Below are 17699 nucleotides of genomic sequence, written 5' to 3'. Positions count from 1 at the left end.
CGTCTATGGACTCTCCTTTGTTTTGCTTGGTAGTGTGGAATATGTGCCTTTCGTAGTCTACGTTTGTGTGGGGTGTGAAGTACTCTGTGAGCGATGTCTTTAGCTTGATGTATGAATCTATGGTGTCTTCCGGCATTTCCTCAAGGATATCTCGTACATTGGAGCCAACCGCATTATTTAGAAGATTTAGTTTTTGTTCATCCGCTAGTGGACCAGCTGCCTTCAGGCATACTTCAAAGTCTCTCAGCCATCTTCTCCACCTTGACCCCAGGGTGCTTGTCTCTGTGAGGTCAAAATTTGCTGGCAATTGGGCCAGAAGGCTGTCCGTCATTTTCCTGTGCGGGGACGCTGGGACGGAGGATCCCTCCTCATGTGCTGGTGTTGCTCGGACTGTGAGTGATGCCCTGCGGGCTGGGGTCGCTGTGGCGGTAGGTGATTCCTCACCGGAGCCACTCATGGGCTTGATCTTGGTTGACTAGTGTCTGCAAGTGCGGTGACGTCTGACTGCCACTATGTGGCGCTGTGTCTGAGGGGATTCACTCTCCTCGTGTCAAATCAGGTATGGGTGGCTACGTGGGGCCCTATGAGGCCTTGCAGATGTGCCTCTGGACTCACTGCCTGGACTGGGGTTATTGCTTACCCTTTTTTTTTGCAGTGCAGCGTGGGCACGATGTGTCTGGTGATCCTCTGCCGTTGGCGGGAGGCCAGAGCTCCTCAACCGCCCGGATGCACGGTGCGGGGAGCCGCTGCTCCACCCGCGGCGCTGGATGCACGCCTGCCGGCGTTGGTGCCGTCGGCGGGAGAAGGACTTCTCTTTCCTCCGCCCGGAATGTTGGCACACGGGGAGCTGCAGCTCCTGCTCCACCCGTGGGATGCGCGCTTGGGGCCTCTTCCGGCGGTGGGAAGACTCACGCTCCGACCCTCTATCTTCGGCGGTCGGAGGGCGGAGGCGCCGCGGGCGCCGGTCGCTGCGACCTGAGGTGGCGGGCACAGCGGGCCGCGTGTCCGCCTCGTCGCCAGATGTAGTGTCCCCTGCGTGGACCTCCTCACGCTCTCATGCGTCCCTCGGCCCCAAAGAAGCAGGCTGACACGGGAGCTGGGGTGCAACACGTCCTGCACTTTATTTCTCCAAACATAACTGCCGCGCTGGGCGGTAACCCCTCCCTTTCCTGTTGCATGGGGCGCAGCCCACTCAAACAACTAACAAACAAAGAGAGAGGACTGTTCCTCTCTTTAACTCTATGGTGGCGACACCACAAAGGACAAACTATTTGCATTTCAATTAAGCCTGGTGTCAGAGCGTTACAGCTCGACCTGCAGGCTCTGAAGGAACCATTAAAAAAATGCAAATGAAAAAAGGAGCGGGCCAAACGGGAATGACGTTGTGACGTCATCGCCGCCTTGTGGGCAAGTGTCCCGCGAAATACTTTCAAAGAGTTGGCCACCCTACTCAGAACAGGATATTAGTTGCTAATGATTTCCAAGGAACGACATACAAATATGTATTAAAGTACAAATTGCTGTGTATGGTGTACATGTCTTCAGACCATACGCCACAACACACAATCCTACAAGGTAGATGATTGTTCCACACTCAAGTCACCATCACGATACAGAATACGTCATTGGGCTCGGGTGTTGAAGCAACAGAAAAGAACTAAAAAAAAAAAAAAAAAAAAAAAAAGAGCTTCGAGCACGTTAACTTCCTGGGGCGTCCGGCGTATTACCTTTCACATGAAAATATTTACTGCTCAATGGTTGATGGGAGACACCCGACCAGGATTTGTTGAGGTAGTTCAATTTTAATGTATTGCCATCATAGCACGTCTTTTATCAATACATTTAGAACAACAATTTTACAAACATACTTTCTCACATTTGATGTGTTGTTTTGATTACTAATTTAATCAAATACATACCTTATGAAGCTGGCGTAAACATGCTTTAAACATTGGCTGCTGTGGGTTTCTAGTTATTAAGTCTACCTTTTTGAACCTATACACTGCCCCTTCAAACATGGCGGCTACATTGTGGTTTGATGGTCATGGGTCTTTCCAAAGCCTGTATTTACGCTTCGGAAGGACCCCTCTCTACAACCGGACTGTCGAAGCAAATGCCTGCCCGGGCGATAAGAAGAATACGCTCTATTATAACCTTGTAAAGTACATTAAACTCCTAAATGTATCACCCTCTATGCGTCTGTTAAACTTGCGATACCCAAATGACAAAATAAGATTTAGGACGAGGAAAGCGGCAGAAAGGCGCGACAAGGGCATTCCTTAAGGGAAAACGGCTCCTCTTCACGGCGCCAAATTTCAAGTTCTGGAACCGGCAAAGAAGCGGCCTTCAGCAAAGTCTGTGCGGTAAGTATTGGAGGAGATGGCGCATTCTGCTCTTTTAAATGAGCAATAAAGCCAGTACCGTTCCCGGGATTGAGCTGTCAGGCGCTTTTTGCAACATTTCAGACAGGGGGGGCGTCCTCTAGTACTTGTCATCCCTGTAGATTTCCACTGACTGTAACTATGGTGCTTGCCCAGAAAAAAAAGCACCGCACGGTATCATTTCTTGTAGAAACTGTGCAGTGTACCATGTACCGCTATAATGGGAAGCACAAATATTTAACGTTCACATCCAAAAGCTTTTATAACAGCTCGCTCAAAATGCCAGCGTTTTGTTGTGCGCACATTACTGCGCTACGATGTATGATTGACAAGTAAACAAAATCAACACATCATTTGGTGAATCTGGCCTTGAGATGCTCGCACAGATGCAGTCCGGGAAACCGGGCGTTACACCAGTATCCTCAAGTGGATGTGCTGATGTTTGGGTTAGTTTCCCAGCTGTTATTTCGGAGCGCTCCTTTTGTAACCAGAAGGAGGTTTTACTAAGTGAACATATAAAAATACAGTATGTTTACATCCGTTTTTAAATAGAAACAATTAGTACCAAACTAGGCTTGCAGTGGGAGGAGAACCAGCACTGTCCAAAAGTTATTCTTGTCGCCGAGCTCTCGACCCATACCTTTCTTAAATGCGCGTGTTTCTTGCACTTCATGGCTCACTCTCTATGCCCCTTTCTATTTGTCTCTTCCCTCGCCTCCCACCGCCCCACTCTCATGGTGTGACTCCCATTTTAATCTCTGGAAGTCTTCGTTTTCTTTGAGCTTGTGCCTTGGGTGTATGGCGACCTGAAATGTCAGTCCGTTATTTCATAAATAAGCACCAGTGTAAAGGTGCACTGATATTGCTAAGTTTTTATTGAATTCTGTCTACATAATTTACTCATTTCTCAATGATTCCCATCAATTGCAACTTGTTTTTGGCCCTATTTTAGAGTCCGTATTGTGAATTGCAAAAGGTGGGAGCCTTTGGAATCTCCCAATTTTTGAAAGAAAGGCACAGTGATGTTAAATAATTTTCACAGTAACACAAACTTTGATTAAGCAGTGATGCAATTCACTGGGCAGTTTAGGCACGTGTCCATTTTTCTTTCAGGCTCTAGATGGTGCACATATTTCCTTTTTTGCTTTTCAGAACTACACTAGTAAGAGAGTTTACTTGCAAAGTATTAGGATGACATAGTAAAGCATCCTGATGATCTAGAAATCTTTACAGAACCACGCCAAACCAAGTTAGTATCAGTGTCACTGTATTTTGAACATGTGAATGGGAGACTAGAAGTCCCCAAAAGCAAAGTTATCCAAGCTGTAAAACTCTGCCTGTATTTCTTGACCCAAACCTCCAGCTTTTTATTATGCATGATTTTAAGAAGATGTGAATTTCGCAACCTTATTCTTCCCAGTAGACTACGGTCTGGATTTCCCATGTAGAGGTACAAACATTAGGACAAGGATCAGGCCTCTGAAGTAGGCATGTTACTTGGTAGGCAAGTGCAGCCTTGTGTGGGCATACAGTTCAAAAGACCCCACCACAATTCCAATCCCCTAAACACGCAATAGAAAGAGCACTTCAGAGAAACAAGGATGTTGAAGAATAATTTAAAAAGGGTAGCGTAAGGTTGTTCCCTCTGCCATGCCCCTTTTTCACCCCATACCTGGGTCCTTCCTTCCACGCAGCACTGTGTTTTACAACAGTTCTAGCAAGACTGAAGAAAACGCAGTGAAAGAATATGCATGTTAATGAACACCATTTTAGTGTGTCCGTTGTTCCGTACAGCTTTAATCAGTCTACCCTTCACAACTCACCATTCTACCTCTGAAAGGGCATGCCCATGTCCACAGCCAAACCCCTCCCATTGCTTGCGAACAACGCTGCGCCTACAGCCATTCATGCACAGATTGCTGTCGAGCTTGACTGTTTGGGAATGGGTTTTTATGTCTCAAGTGTTGAAATAACACCTGCGAGAATCGAGTTAGGGCAGTGCAATGTTATGCTGGAATCTCTGCAGGGCTCAGGTTCGAATCCACAGTGGGGGAGAAGTTTAAAAAAGCAATTTGGGACTCTGGGTCACATAAAGTAAGGGAAGATGATGACTTGCCCCGAAAAGTAAGGGAACTCTCTCTGCAGAAAAAGTACGTTAAACCCACCATAGCTTTCTTGGTGTATACATGGCCCATTGCTCCAACCGTACTGAACTGATGATCCTTAATAAGGGTGAGACCAGGTATGAAGTTGTCATGACAGCCTTGCAAAATGTCTCTTGGGCTGATTAAACTATGTATACAGTGGCACTGCTCTCTAAAACAAAGACATTTTCCTGGAGAAAAAGGTTTGCGTTTGGGCTGATAAGGTTTTGAACTGGAGGCGAGCTACTACGATGGCTACTAGGTGGCATTGTGGAATGTCTGACTTGGTTCAAATGGACTATCTTACTAAAAGAAATTCTGCAAATGCTTAGCCCTTAATCACAGTTTAGTTAAATGAAATACTTTAAATGTTCACCTTTCTACTTGGTTAAGCGCTGGTACTCTTCTGCACTGTGAAGTCCTGGCACTCAAAATTGTCAAAAAGGAGACATGTCAGCCCATTTAAAGCACTGGTTCACAAAGTATCATTACCCTTCAATCGCCATTGGTATGGTGGAGTAATGTAGCAATTTGTTTTGACAATATTTTAGCTGGTTGGTTGGGGTCGATTATAGGGTTTGACTGCCGACGATGCATTGAGATTGTTCAATATGATTTTTAAATCTGATTCATAAGAGCCCATAGCAAATGTTGTTTGTTTGCAATTATGTCAAGTGGGGAGAAGGTAACTAATGGCCCAGGGTATACAGTGACAGTTTTCAGCTTGCCAAAGTTAGCTGACCTTGTAATTGGCTTGGCGTTGACGTCATCTTCTTATCCTAGCATATTGCTCCTTCAGTAGAGGGTCTCAGTATGGCGTGCCGACTATAATTATCCTGTGATTCTAGGATGGGGATCACTTCTACAGGTTATGGGGGGGGGGCATTATGCTTGCTTTTTCTAGTAAAGGAATTGTGCTTTTTAAATGCCAATCCTACAAAGGATGCTTTTGTGAAGTCTGCTCCACCCCCATCCCCTCCTACTAATTTGGGAAACAACGCTGCTAGCCCAAATGTGACAACTGATCTTTTATGCAAATTGAAATATGAGAAACAAGTGACACTCCCTTTAACAATATGACTCTAAGTAGCTTTCAAACAGCCACCACACGCCATGGTGAATTGCCAAAGTGAGTGCAATTTTATTTGTCTTCTGTATAAAATCACATATCACTTCTTCAGCTGTCCGTAGTTGGACGCTAATTTCTTAATCTCGATTTTACCTTTTCTGTTTTTATTTCTGTTCTCATTCTTTCTAGCTCCAGTGCAACGTTCAACAGCTGCTCCAACTTCCTTCGCCGCATCACGGCCAACCTACTCACTTGCTGGGTCACGCTTCTTGTCCATCATCGTGCTTGCTCCAATATTGCTCCTCCTATTTGATTGTTTCTGCCTCTGATATTGCTAATATGACCGTCTCAAATTTTACTTATTGTATTCCTTCTAGTTCTGGTTGCTGTCCTCCCTTTAATTATTCTAATCTTATCTATCCTTCTGGCTCTGGTTACCCCTACCTGGTAATATTGCTCTGGAATTCTTGCTTTAGTTGTAACAAATCCCACTCTTTCCTAGACACTTTTCTCCGTTTGAACGCACACTTTTTTTCATGTTATTGAGACATGGCTTTCGTCTTATAATACTGCTATCCATGCATCCCTTTCTATCTGTGACACAGCTTTTGTTCACACTCCTCAGTCCTTGGCCTTTGGGGGGTGGAACAGGTATTCTTTATCGCTCATCTTTTGTTTCCTTTCCTAGTTCTTTGTCCCTCCCCACACTTTCTTTATTTGAATATTCACTTACCTCCTTTTCTAAACCTGAATCTCAGACTTTTTTTACTTCTCTATCGTCCTCCCCGTCCTGCGGGTACCTTCTGTGGTGACATTGATATCTTGCTTTCTGCTATTTTACCCCGTTCTACTCCATTTATACTTCTCAGTGATTTCAATCTTCATCTTTCTTCTACTCGCTCATCTCTTCAGTTTCTTTCCATTCTGGACTCCTATTTCGTTTATGCCCTCTACTCCTCATTCTCACGTATCTGGCTCTTGTCTTGCTCATCTTTATCCTTAACGTCTGTATCTGTGCACACTGTTTGCTCTTTTGATCATCTTCCTTCTCTCCTTTCCCCTATTTCCCTTGGCTTCGAAGCTCCGACATATGTTCGTCTGGATCTTCGTGCCTTTAATATTACTCTATTTGTTTCCTCTTGCCTTTTGAATCTTCATATACATACATCCTTCGTTTGCTGTCCTATCTGCTGGTGATGCGGCTACTACATTGTCTTCTATTGTATTCTTCTTGATTCTCTTTATCGCACTACTTCTTCTTTTTGCCCATCTCAGAAACCATCTCAACCATGTCTTACCCCCCACCATCCCTCTGTGACGAGTACTTTGGCATAGTACCCTTTCTGATACAGATCAGCTGTCTATCTCTTCCTATCACATACTATACAATGACATTCTTCTTTGAGCTAAACGCTCCTACAATACTGATCTTCTGCAATCTCAATCTACTCATCCTAGGCGTCTTTCTTTGAGCGGCCAGTCCCTTAGTCTACTGTTTGCATTTCTTCCCCAATCTCCTCGTCCATGTCGGTTATCTAACATAAATAAAAATATCAATATCTCTCTTCATTCTCCTAATTCTTATTTTTTTTTTTTTACTTTATTTAACTTGTACAGCATCTCACAACCATATATTTCCTAAAAGTACATTTCACAGAGAAGTGTTTCCAATAACATCAAGAGAAACTCGGTATGCATACCAATCACAGTACAGTTACTTCACCATCCTCCACCCCACCTCTTATTCATCAACTATTGTCGGAAACCTCCCCATATATCCCTCTGCCGGCTTGCCTGGGGCATCAAGTTGTTATACAGTTCTTCCTTGTCGTTTGCCCAAGTCATATCTCGGAGCCAGTCTTCAACTGTCTGGGCTATTTTACCCTTCCACCTCATTAATATAACCCTTTTAGCTAACAGCAGACCAATATTTACCAGTGTGCGCTTCAATGGGTTCAGTTTGTGCACATAACCCAATATGCATGTTGTGTGTTCCCATGTTATGGGTTAGTTCACCGTCTTCTCTAGTGCGTTACATACCTTGTTCCAATATTCCATTAATGCCCCACACAACCACAACATATACATTATATCGGTGTCTTCCTCCGCACATCTGGGGCACTGCCCCCCTGAGGTGGGATAGATTTTCTTAAGGCAGGCTGGGGTGAGATGAACACTGTTCAGAAATCCTTCAACTCCAGATACAGGCTGATATCTGTTTCGTCAGTCTGCATAGTTGCAGCCAGTGTGTCTCAGTGAAGGTAACTCCCAGGTCCTTCTCCCAATCCCCTTTAGTGTCTGGTGTTTGTACCGCCCCTGGTCATCTGGGCTAGTTTGTATAACGCCAAAGCAGATTTCTTCGCTGTACCTGGGGATAGTATGTAATTGAGACTCTGGTAGGAAGCCGGCTCCTATGGGAATACGGCTCACGTTGATGCCACAGCTGAGCGGAGTCGGCAGTATTAAAGTTTCTGAAGTGGGGTGTCCCCCCACATATACCTTAATCACGTCCCAAGTTACAAATAGACCTTCATAAAACAAGTAACATGAGTTTAATATGGCCGCCTTGCGCCAGTGTGCTGCCAGCAATGCCTTTCTTGACGGGTCCAGGAAAGTCGCGACCCAGATTGGCAAGTCTGGACTGTATAGTACAGTGTACCTGGGATTGTTGACTTAGATCTCCAATTCTGACACTTCTTCGGGATATAACGGTATACCGTTAAAGATACCGTGAACCACTTAATTGAACAATAACCGTCACATTGTTTATACCGTTAAGTGTGCTTTTCAATCTGATTTGGAAAGGCTGTGGTAGGCAAGTGCTGCGCAGTCTTGGTCTTGCACTGTTAGATGTGCCGTCTGCCAAGTAGTTTCAGCTGGAGCAGTTTTTAATGCCATTCCATAAACCACACGTGCCTCACACAAAATCAATGTTAGCAATAGGAAGAATAGATACAGTGGCAAGAAGAAAAAGGGTTTACTTTGGGTTGGCGGCTTTGGGGTTTATATATTTATAATGGATAATGTTCTCTAAACATATGACAATGGGGGATTTCCGTGGTTCTATCATTGAATTTACATATAATAAGTCGCACTGTGAAATTCACTAATCTCTGTGGGTAATCCCTGCTGCCATACCAAAGGGTAACATGTCCGTGATTACTGAACACCTTTTGGCCCACAAGTAAACTAAAGGCTATAACAAAGTGTGTGTGTGTGTGTGTGTGTGTGTGTGTGCGCACGCACAAGCGTCTACTACCATCAGCCTCCAGTGATCAGTGGCATGCAGGTTATCAAGATGGCAACATGTTCATCTTCACCAGTAGGCAGTGGGGGAGCTAAAAGCCTAAATGACCACTTAAGAAAAGCTATTCAGTTTGCTTTGCCAGTCGCAGTAGGGCACCCTGTCCTCTCCACACATGTTTGTGTTTGGTGGAAGCAAGGGGTGGCATTTCAGTAGAAAGTATGTTGAAAAGCCCAATTGTGGCCCTGGATGTCTGGTTTTGTTTGTGATGATAAATCTGACAATTTATGACCTTCTAGAAAATATTTGTTAAGATTAGTTAACTCCACCTGCTATACCGCGATAACCATGATATACCGTCATTTGGCAAGAAGGTTATCGTACCGTCATAAAACTAATACCGTGATACCCTAGTGACCCGCCCCACTGCTTCTCCCTTTGATCCGATTCGTTCTTTACTTATTCGTAAGGTTTGTCCTTTGCTGGTTTCCTATCTTACTGCTCTAGTTTATATTTCTCTTATTTCTTCAACCTTTCCCTCTTTGTTTAAACACGCTACTGTTCTTGCTATTCTAAAGAATTTCCCCTTTGACTCTTCTCCTGCAAATGTATGACCCATTTCTCTTCTTCCCTATCTCTCTAAGCTTCTCTTTTGTCTTGTCTATTCCCTGATTTCTACTTTTGCCACTGAAAACTCCTATTCTTCCCTGTTCCCAGTCTGGTTTTCGTCCTCTCCTCCGAAACTGCTCTCCTTTCTGTTTGTGATGCCCTGCTCTCTGCTCGTTACTCTAAACACTCTTCTCTTTTGATTCTATTGGATTTATCAGCGACTTTTGGCACTCTGGATCATACTCTTCTCTTTTTTTTCTTTTGGGTTCTTTGGTTCTGTTTTATCTTGGTTTCGTTCATATTTATCTAACCAAACGTATTCAATATCTTGGACTGGCTCCTCTTCCGACACACTACCTCTTCTTCACGGCGTTCCTCGTGGTTCTGTTTTAAGACCACCTTTTATTTATTTTCTTTTCTCTGTACACATCTTCTCTTGCTGCTATCATCTCATCTTTTGGAATGTCCCATCATTTTCATGCAGATGATACCCAGCTTTTTCTGTCCTTTTCATCTTCTATTCATAATAATCTTACCTCCTTGTCTTCTAGCAATTAAATCTTGCATGTCAAATCATTTCCTTGTCTTAAATGCTACCAAAACTGAAACTCTTTTGTTCTCGCTAATACTACTCCTTCCCCTCCCTCTTCATTTCCTCCTCACAACTACCTCTTTCATCTTCTGCTCGTAATCTTGGCCTTTATCTTGATATTGACTTATCCTTTTCTCATCACATCTCTATTACTTCACATGCTTATCACCATCAACTTCCGCAAATCTCGTTGTTTTCTTACGTTTGATGACAGCAAGCTTTGGGTTTCCTAATTTATCTTTTCACGTTTATTCTATTGATCTGCCACACTCTTTAGACTCCCTGTCTCTCGCTTGGCCCCATTAAAGTCTGTTATCAAGGCTTCTATTCGTCTTGCCAATTGGTCCCGTTTTAACCTCCCCACACCACATCCTGTAGGCAAACATCCTCTTCTCCCCCTCCTAATATGATTCTTTTGCACGTTTTTGCGTTCTTGCTGGAATACCCATGAGAACGCAAAACTGAAAAAACTATTGAAGGTTTTCATTTTGTGAAGCCTCACTTTCTACAGTGCACCATGAGAAATAAGATTTCAGTTATAAAAAAAACGTTGAGATTCAGTGAACAAACGTAGTTAAAGCGTAATGGTTGCCGTTCAAAAGATAACTATAGAAATTCACTAGTTATGGTTAAGTTAAGCAACCATAACTTTCGCCCTCACCATGCACTGCTCATTCAAGTTAATGTTGAGTCTGAGGAGGGCTCAGCAGTGGTATTAGTCAACCAAAAAGGTCTTAACACATTTCTTTCTTTTGTAGTCCCCATATAGGCAGAGTACAGATTTCACAGGGGTCCTACTACCATGGGAGCTCTCATCCCAGTGAGGTCCCACTTGCCTAAACCCCTGGGGAGGGTTTTGCAGAGTGGGCTCACCTTCCTAGCCTCAAAGGGGGTGGCTCCCCTTGTGGGGGTGAGGTGGGGTGCAAGATTTATGGGATATGTCACACAGAAGAGATCTGAAAGCCTACCCACTAACCCAGAGAGTGGAAAAAACTGTGTAAGAGACATTTGTGGAAAGTCATCAAATGTTTTGTTTCTTAAGTAGATCCTGTTTAGATTTAAATTGGCCCACATCTGTATATAGAACATAATTAACATGTTGAACTTTCAGTATGTAGTCTTGATGTCCCTGTTCCCAAATGTGACAACCCCCTTACAATTTTCAGAAATGTGAAATATTACATTTTTTTTCATAAAATTCCAGTCACTGTAGCCTTCTTAGGCCAGACCTTTAACTTCACACACTCTTCGTGATGTCCATAAAATCCATGCACCCATTTCAATAAAAGAGAGATATTACTGATGTTTCACATCTTTTGTAGTAATTGGGCATCCAACAAATGACCAAATGTGTTATAGTTGATTGTTCATGCAATAAATAGTATATAATTAACACTAAATAGCAGCTCAGGATAACCATTGCAGAAAACCTTTGAAGGAACAAGAAAAAAAATAGATCCTAGCCCACCTCAATTTCGAACCCTGGAATTCATAAAAGGGTGTGCAGGTCTGCCGAAGTTTGTCAATGTTGGCCTGTTCTAGCAAATGTTCCAGCTTGTGGGAGGTTCTCCATCCGTGGGATTGCAGTCCAACTAAATGCTGCATAGAGCAGATTAGTTATTGTGAGCTGCTCCACATCTTGGCTTACAACTGGGGGCTGTATGGAACGGATCACAGTGGTTCGCGTATTTGCAGATACGTGTTGTGGCCAGCTGTACGGCATTAACTGGCCAGCATCTTGCAACAGAAGAATGAGATCATCAACACTGGTACTGTTGCCAATCAAACAGGCATATAAAGAAGGGACAGGGACTTGGGCATTCCTAACTGCCACTTCCGCCTATGGAGGAGGACTGACTCCGGTTTCCACACAGATAGGACTTCCACCCCAGACTGGGAGTGTGGGAAAATATTTGTATTTCTACCTGTGTTCAGAAAATAACTTTAAGGCAAAACACCTGAACAGAATTCTGCCATGTGAACCACATACCCTCTCATCTTCCCTGTGTCTGCCCTCCCCCATTCACAAGGAGAGCATTTATACATCTTACAGTTGATGTAGTCTTACAAAGGTCTTCGACCCTGGCTAAATCTGCACTGTGGCCAGGGTGTCAACTTACTCTCTTGCAGCTGTTCCTCGGCTATATAACATGCTAATCTTGTTCTGTAAGCACAAATGGGCAGCTGAATCCATACATAGCGTTCACTGTTATTGCAAGCTCAGGATTTCTAATGCAAGATATGTTTGCAGTTTTCTGTTTTAGATAACCTATGTCAAAACGGCTTGCAAAGCCTACAATATTGAATACAGTGCTCACAGGAGGGGTCCCCATCCCCTCTTGACCGGGTCAGGTTACATACTTTAATGGCATGCTGGCACTTCTGTTGAATCTCCTCAAATCTTGATCCACACCTCTTTATTAGAGTTCCCTTTCTCACAATGGTGCTTCCTTTTTGGACTTGGTTTATTGATTTTCTGTAACACGGTACGCCTGCTTTGATGCCAACCTGATGCAATTTTAACTTGTTTTTTGCGCTCTTAATTACAGATATATTTTCGGCATTTGAAGAACCGCTATCGTACACATGCACCTTAGCTTACAGCCCAGTTTCCACATATAGTGAGTTAAAATTTTGCATATTATGAGCACTTCACATTTTAAATACGTGGAGATATCTTGGCAGGAATATGCTGCTAATTTCACTTCATATTGATAGGTTAGTGCAAATGATAATGCTACAATAACTTCTGTTACCCCATTACATGAGGGATGTGTACATATTTTCAGCACTATAAATATTGGTTATGGCTTTTGAACATTTTTACCATTGGAAAAATTGATTAATTTACTAGCCATGTATAAAATGTCACTCTCCACTTCAGGCCACTCACAATTTCCTACTCCATAATGGTGGTGATTAAGTTGACAATGCCTTTCCTCCATTGTTTCTTCTTTTTTTTGTTATTTACATTTTATTGAAAGTAATTGCATACGGACATGTTAAAACCAAAAGTTACAATGCGTAAATGAGTAATCTCATCACTCCTACACCTTTAATCAGTTCACGTGTGCGTAAAATGGCAACAAATGATCACATTATAGTACAAACTAAAAGAAAGAGCCAACATTGCTTATGTAATCAAAATGAAACGGCACTTGTGTATGTAGAACACTTCAATGCATAATAACTAAAAGGACGACATGTCATGCGGCCTGTGATACTTTCCTGGATCATCAATCTGGTTTACGAAAGTAATGGAAGGACCCCACTCTTTGAGAAATTTCAGCATTTTCCCCCCTCAAGGGGCGCCTCAATTTTGCTCATTGCTGCTGCATATCACAATTTCGACCACCATTCTCGAATATCTGGTGCGGTTGGGATTTTCCAGTTTCGTGCCACTCCTACCAGTGCTGCTACCAGGAGATGGGTTGTTGGCCTAGAAGATTTTGAAACCCAATTTGTAGTGCTCTTCGTCTCCTGAAAGCACTACCCCTGGCTCCAATGGCAGATCTACTCCATTAATTCTTAATTGCACCACAACCTCTTTCCAATACACCTGCATACGAGTACAGGTCCACCAGATATTTATAAGTGTGCCTGGGGTATGTGTCCATCTCCAGAAAACAGGGGGTAACGCCGGATTCATCTCATGGATCCTCTCAGGAGTCGGGTACCATCTATACATTAGTTTAAAACTATTTTCCTTTATTCACGCATCTAGATGATTTTCCTGCCCATGTCCAGATATACTACGCACGCTCATCTAAAGGGGTGTTCATATCTTCCCATTTAACCATATATGTGTGGGGATGTCTAAATCTGTTAGCATAAAGAACCCTGTACAGAGCAGGGATATCTCCCGTTAATAGATCTTCAAATTCTGTAGTTTCTCTTTTAGCCTAGTTTGCCACTCTATTATTTGCTATCCAGTGTCAAAGCTGTATACATCCATATCTGTTGCATACTAAAGACTGCTTGCATCTATCAGTTTGGGGGTTGTCCATCTTTGAATAGTTGGCCCTCTCTAGTTCACCCTCTACCCATCTAGTGAATCTGCCAACTTGACAGCCCAGAGGTAATTCAAATGTACTCCCATGTGTGCCAAGGGGGATGAGGAAAGTAGTCCCTGAATATTTCCGGGCCGCTTTATCCCAGTAGCTCAGCGTAACTGGTGGATGGGAGTAACCAAGCTACATTTTATTTCTCATTGCAGGTGAGCACCAACACCAGTCATGTAAGGGAGACCCAGTTACAAACTGTCCCCCATTTCTACTATCCAGTACAAAGGCCAATTGTGTAGATGAGCTTTCTGGGTCTGGAACCGCGAGCCCACCCTTCTCCCTATGAACCTAAGAATCTGATTGTTAAGATCTTTAACCACCCCTTTAGGGATTCATATTGGGATAGCTTGTAAGCCGTATAATAACCGTGGTAATAGGGTCTTCTTACTTGCTGAAGCTCTCACCAAATAAGTGCATGTGCAGACTCTGCACCTTCAACAAACTCTGTCCACGTTGACCAAACTACGCCCCTTGACCCCCATTTTGTACCCGATTTTGGCTCCATAACATCATAAGGACGTTTTTAAGGTTGCAGGGATTAGAAACCTATTGCTTCCGCTCTATTAATTCAAGCCCATCATCTTCTATGTGATGTTAGTTGAAAGTGTTTTTAGATCTCTGCTGCCCAAGATTTGGAGAAAGTACTGTGTTCTACAGTTGAGTGCACTAGAGGGAATTGTTATGGCTAATTCTCTACTTACGGTGGGGTCCAAAACAATCTTTTAGAGGAAGTGATGAGAACATGCTGTCTGCCAACTGGGCACAAGTGAGAGAAGGTTGGAATAAAGAATTCAATACCAATATCTGGTTTCTCTCACAAATTGCCTGCTGTCAGCCTGCAAGCACCTAGACTGGTCTGTAATATTAATGCAACATAACTACATTTCTACATCCGGTCTCATTAAATGATAGTTCACATATGAAATATATGTAAGTGGTACAGGCACATCTTACAAAAAGAACTCAACCTCCTTCTCATGGTTACAGCTCTGGTGTTGGCAGGGGGCAAAATGGAAATAAGGCAAGTTACCGGCTGCAGCTGATGTACCTTCAATCCCTTGGGCTGGAACACCATTAAAATATGGCAAAATCACAAGTGAAATTTGTAAACTCTGCCTGGGCATGAACACCTCAGAAGAGTAAAGATATTTGGAAAAGGTTCTTGGAATCTTTGGCTGTGCATTCGCCCGGTGGAGTAATGGATAAGGGCGACCTTGAAATTCATGTGTGGGAAGCAACAGCATTCCTCGTAGCTACACAATGCAGGCACCTTTTACAAATGAAGTGTTACATATTGTTTACATCATTGCTGTTTGTGCAACTGTTCAAAATACCCAACGCTCCAAGAGTAACATTGAGCAATGGATTGTGTGTTCCAGTGTGTTCCAGTACAATATTACCTTTGTGGGTGTGGTTTAGGCTATAGGTCTTGCCAACATACGTTTCGGTAATTTTAAAATGTTTTGAGTTGGTGGGGCTGGATGATACATAGGAACCTAGAGATGTACGAGTATAGATATGGATGTCCTGCTGTCGTCTGAAGTACTGTTTTACAGTTAAAGTCCTGTTTTGTGTTTTTAATATAATTATTGTAAAGATTACTTATAAGAATCAGTTTTGCGAGGTGTGACATACCTTGCAATTAGCTCTCCAGGTAGTACTGAGAGTGCAGCAGAATACCATCAAAGACACATGATCAACCCAGTAGGGATGCCATTTGTCTGCTTAGCACTGAGCAGCTTCAATAAAGATGATTGAATGGGTATCTTTACGGGAAACCTTTACAGCTGTGAAACAGTGTGTACCTTTGGCGCACAGTTTTTGTTTTTGCCCTTCTATGGCTTTGGGTGTCCAAAATGTCATTGAACAACTTGAGTGTTCTTAATTTTTAATCGGCATTTCTCTATTTGAACTAATAATTTAGGCTATATTTTTTAGAGCAATGGTACGCATTAGATTGGGTCTACAGGTCATAACATTTTGATTGTTAACTCAAATAGACTGACCTAGTGTATGTTTTAAGACTGCCTGTTGCGTCACACACTGTGTTAACAATGCAGTGTGTTTGAGGTTTTATTTTAGGTAGGAGGTTGTCCCAGAATATATGATATGGCATTTATAACGCGCCTATACACAAGTGTTTCAAGGCACGACGCGGCAAGGGAGGGGCAGCAGAGGGGAAAACGGTGATCCTACTAGGCCAGGTGTCATTCAGATCATGCAGGGGAATGGGGAAGAGGAAAAGTGCGGAGTGGAGGGGGGGTGGGGAAAGTGCAGTACATGGGGTAATAGAATAAATAACAATAAGAGAAGTAGGGCCAGCTTGTGGCAAGTGCAGGTGGGGGACTGTAGGGGCACAGAAATCAGTCAGGGAGGCAGTGGAGGAGTGTAACTGGCAGGGACCTGAGCCCGAGAACAGAGGGTGACCAGTACAGTTTCAGCAGGGGAGAGGAGGAGAGAAAGCAGAGACAGAGAGTATGGTTTTGAGGTGCTTCCGGAACCGGAGATGCTTCTCCTCAAGTTTCAGGGAGGTAGGGAGTCTGTTCCAGAGGGAGGCCCCAGCCGAAGAAAGAGATCTGCCACCAACTCGTTGCTTGGAAAAGCGACTGACCCTGAAGGGAGTTGGAGGCAGATAAGCGACGAGCTAAAAAATGAAGATATTTAGGAAGAGAGCATTGAAGGTATTGAGGCCCCACCCCCAGAATGCCTTGTGGACAATGCAGAGGGTTCTGAACTTAATCCTTGCAGCCACTGGAAGCCAGTGTGGAGGTTTCAGTCCTGGAGAGTTGCGATCCCTGGGCTTGAGGCCAAGGACAAGTCTCACAGTCCTGTTCTGGATCAGTTGCAGAGGGCGGAGAGTAGAAGGAGGCAGATTTAGAAAGAGGCTGTTGTAGTCGTCCAGCATAGAGAGCACCAGAGTTCTGTATACAGTGAGCTTCTGGGGGAAGGTGAGGAAAGGAAGAATACCTCTGAGCAGCTGGTAGCGTGTCTTCTTAAAGACATCAGAGATGTGAGGAGCGAAGGAGAGTGTTTAGTCGAAGATGACCCCTAGGTTTTTTGCCTTGCAGGAAGAGGGCCGAGAGAGGCCGGCCAGAGAGTGACAGAAAAAGAGGGAGTGGGTGTGCCGATAAGGAGAATCTCGGTCTTGCTGGCATTAAGGCAGAGATCATTGGCGGCATACCAATCATGGATAGCAAACAGTCAGAGATGAGAGATGGAGAAGAGGTGGCCGAAGGTAGCCTGAAAATGAGCCGAGTGTCATACGCATAGCACTGGAAGTTGGGGCAGAGAGTGGCAATGCGGTGGGCAAGAAGTGCCAAGTATTGGTTGAAAAGCCAGGGAGACACGTTAGACCCCTGGGAGACACCACAGGTAGAGATAGAGGAGAGGATGGACCCAAGTTGGACCTGGGAGGGTTGATCAGAGAGGAGAGGTTAACCTAAATCTCCTCATCAGTTGCACATTAGGATTGTGGTTTTTCCATTCCCTCTCCTGTCTATTAGATAAGCGGTGCAACCTAGCACTAGATGGAAACTAGTTGTAGTTAGAACTTCATGCTATCCTTCTGTCCTCTGTTAATGCAACTTGCTAGCTTG

At 43.7% G+C, this 17699-nt stretch overlaps 1 protein-coding gene across 1 annotated transcript in view; it reads left to right on the top strand.

The window, feature by feature from the left end:
- The first annotated feature begins 2098 nt into the window (after positions 1–2098).
- SMC2 (structural maintenance of chromosomes 2) overlaps positions 2099–17699 on the top strand; it is a 938385-nt gene continuing 922784 nt past the window's right edge. Inside the window, exon 1 of the mRNA XM_069630781.1 lies at positions 2099–2363. The gene's annotated coding sequence lies outside the window, so the exon portion shown is untranslated. The remainder of the gene's footprint in view (positions 2364–17699) is intronic.

This window comes from Ambystoma mexicanum, chromosome 6q (genome assembly GCF_040938575.1).
Source record: "Ambystoma mexicanum isolate Mex_15411 chromosome 6q, UKY_AmexF1_1, whole genome shotgun sequence".
Lineage (NCBI taxonomy): Eukaryota > Metazoa > Chordata > Amphibia > Caudata > Ambystomatidae > Ambystoma > Ambystoma mexicanum.
The sequence above is the reverse complement of the archived record's forward strand: the minus strand, read 5'-3'. Positions and strand labels throughout refer to the sequence as shown.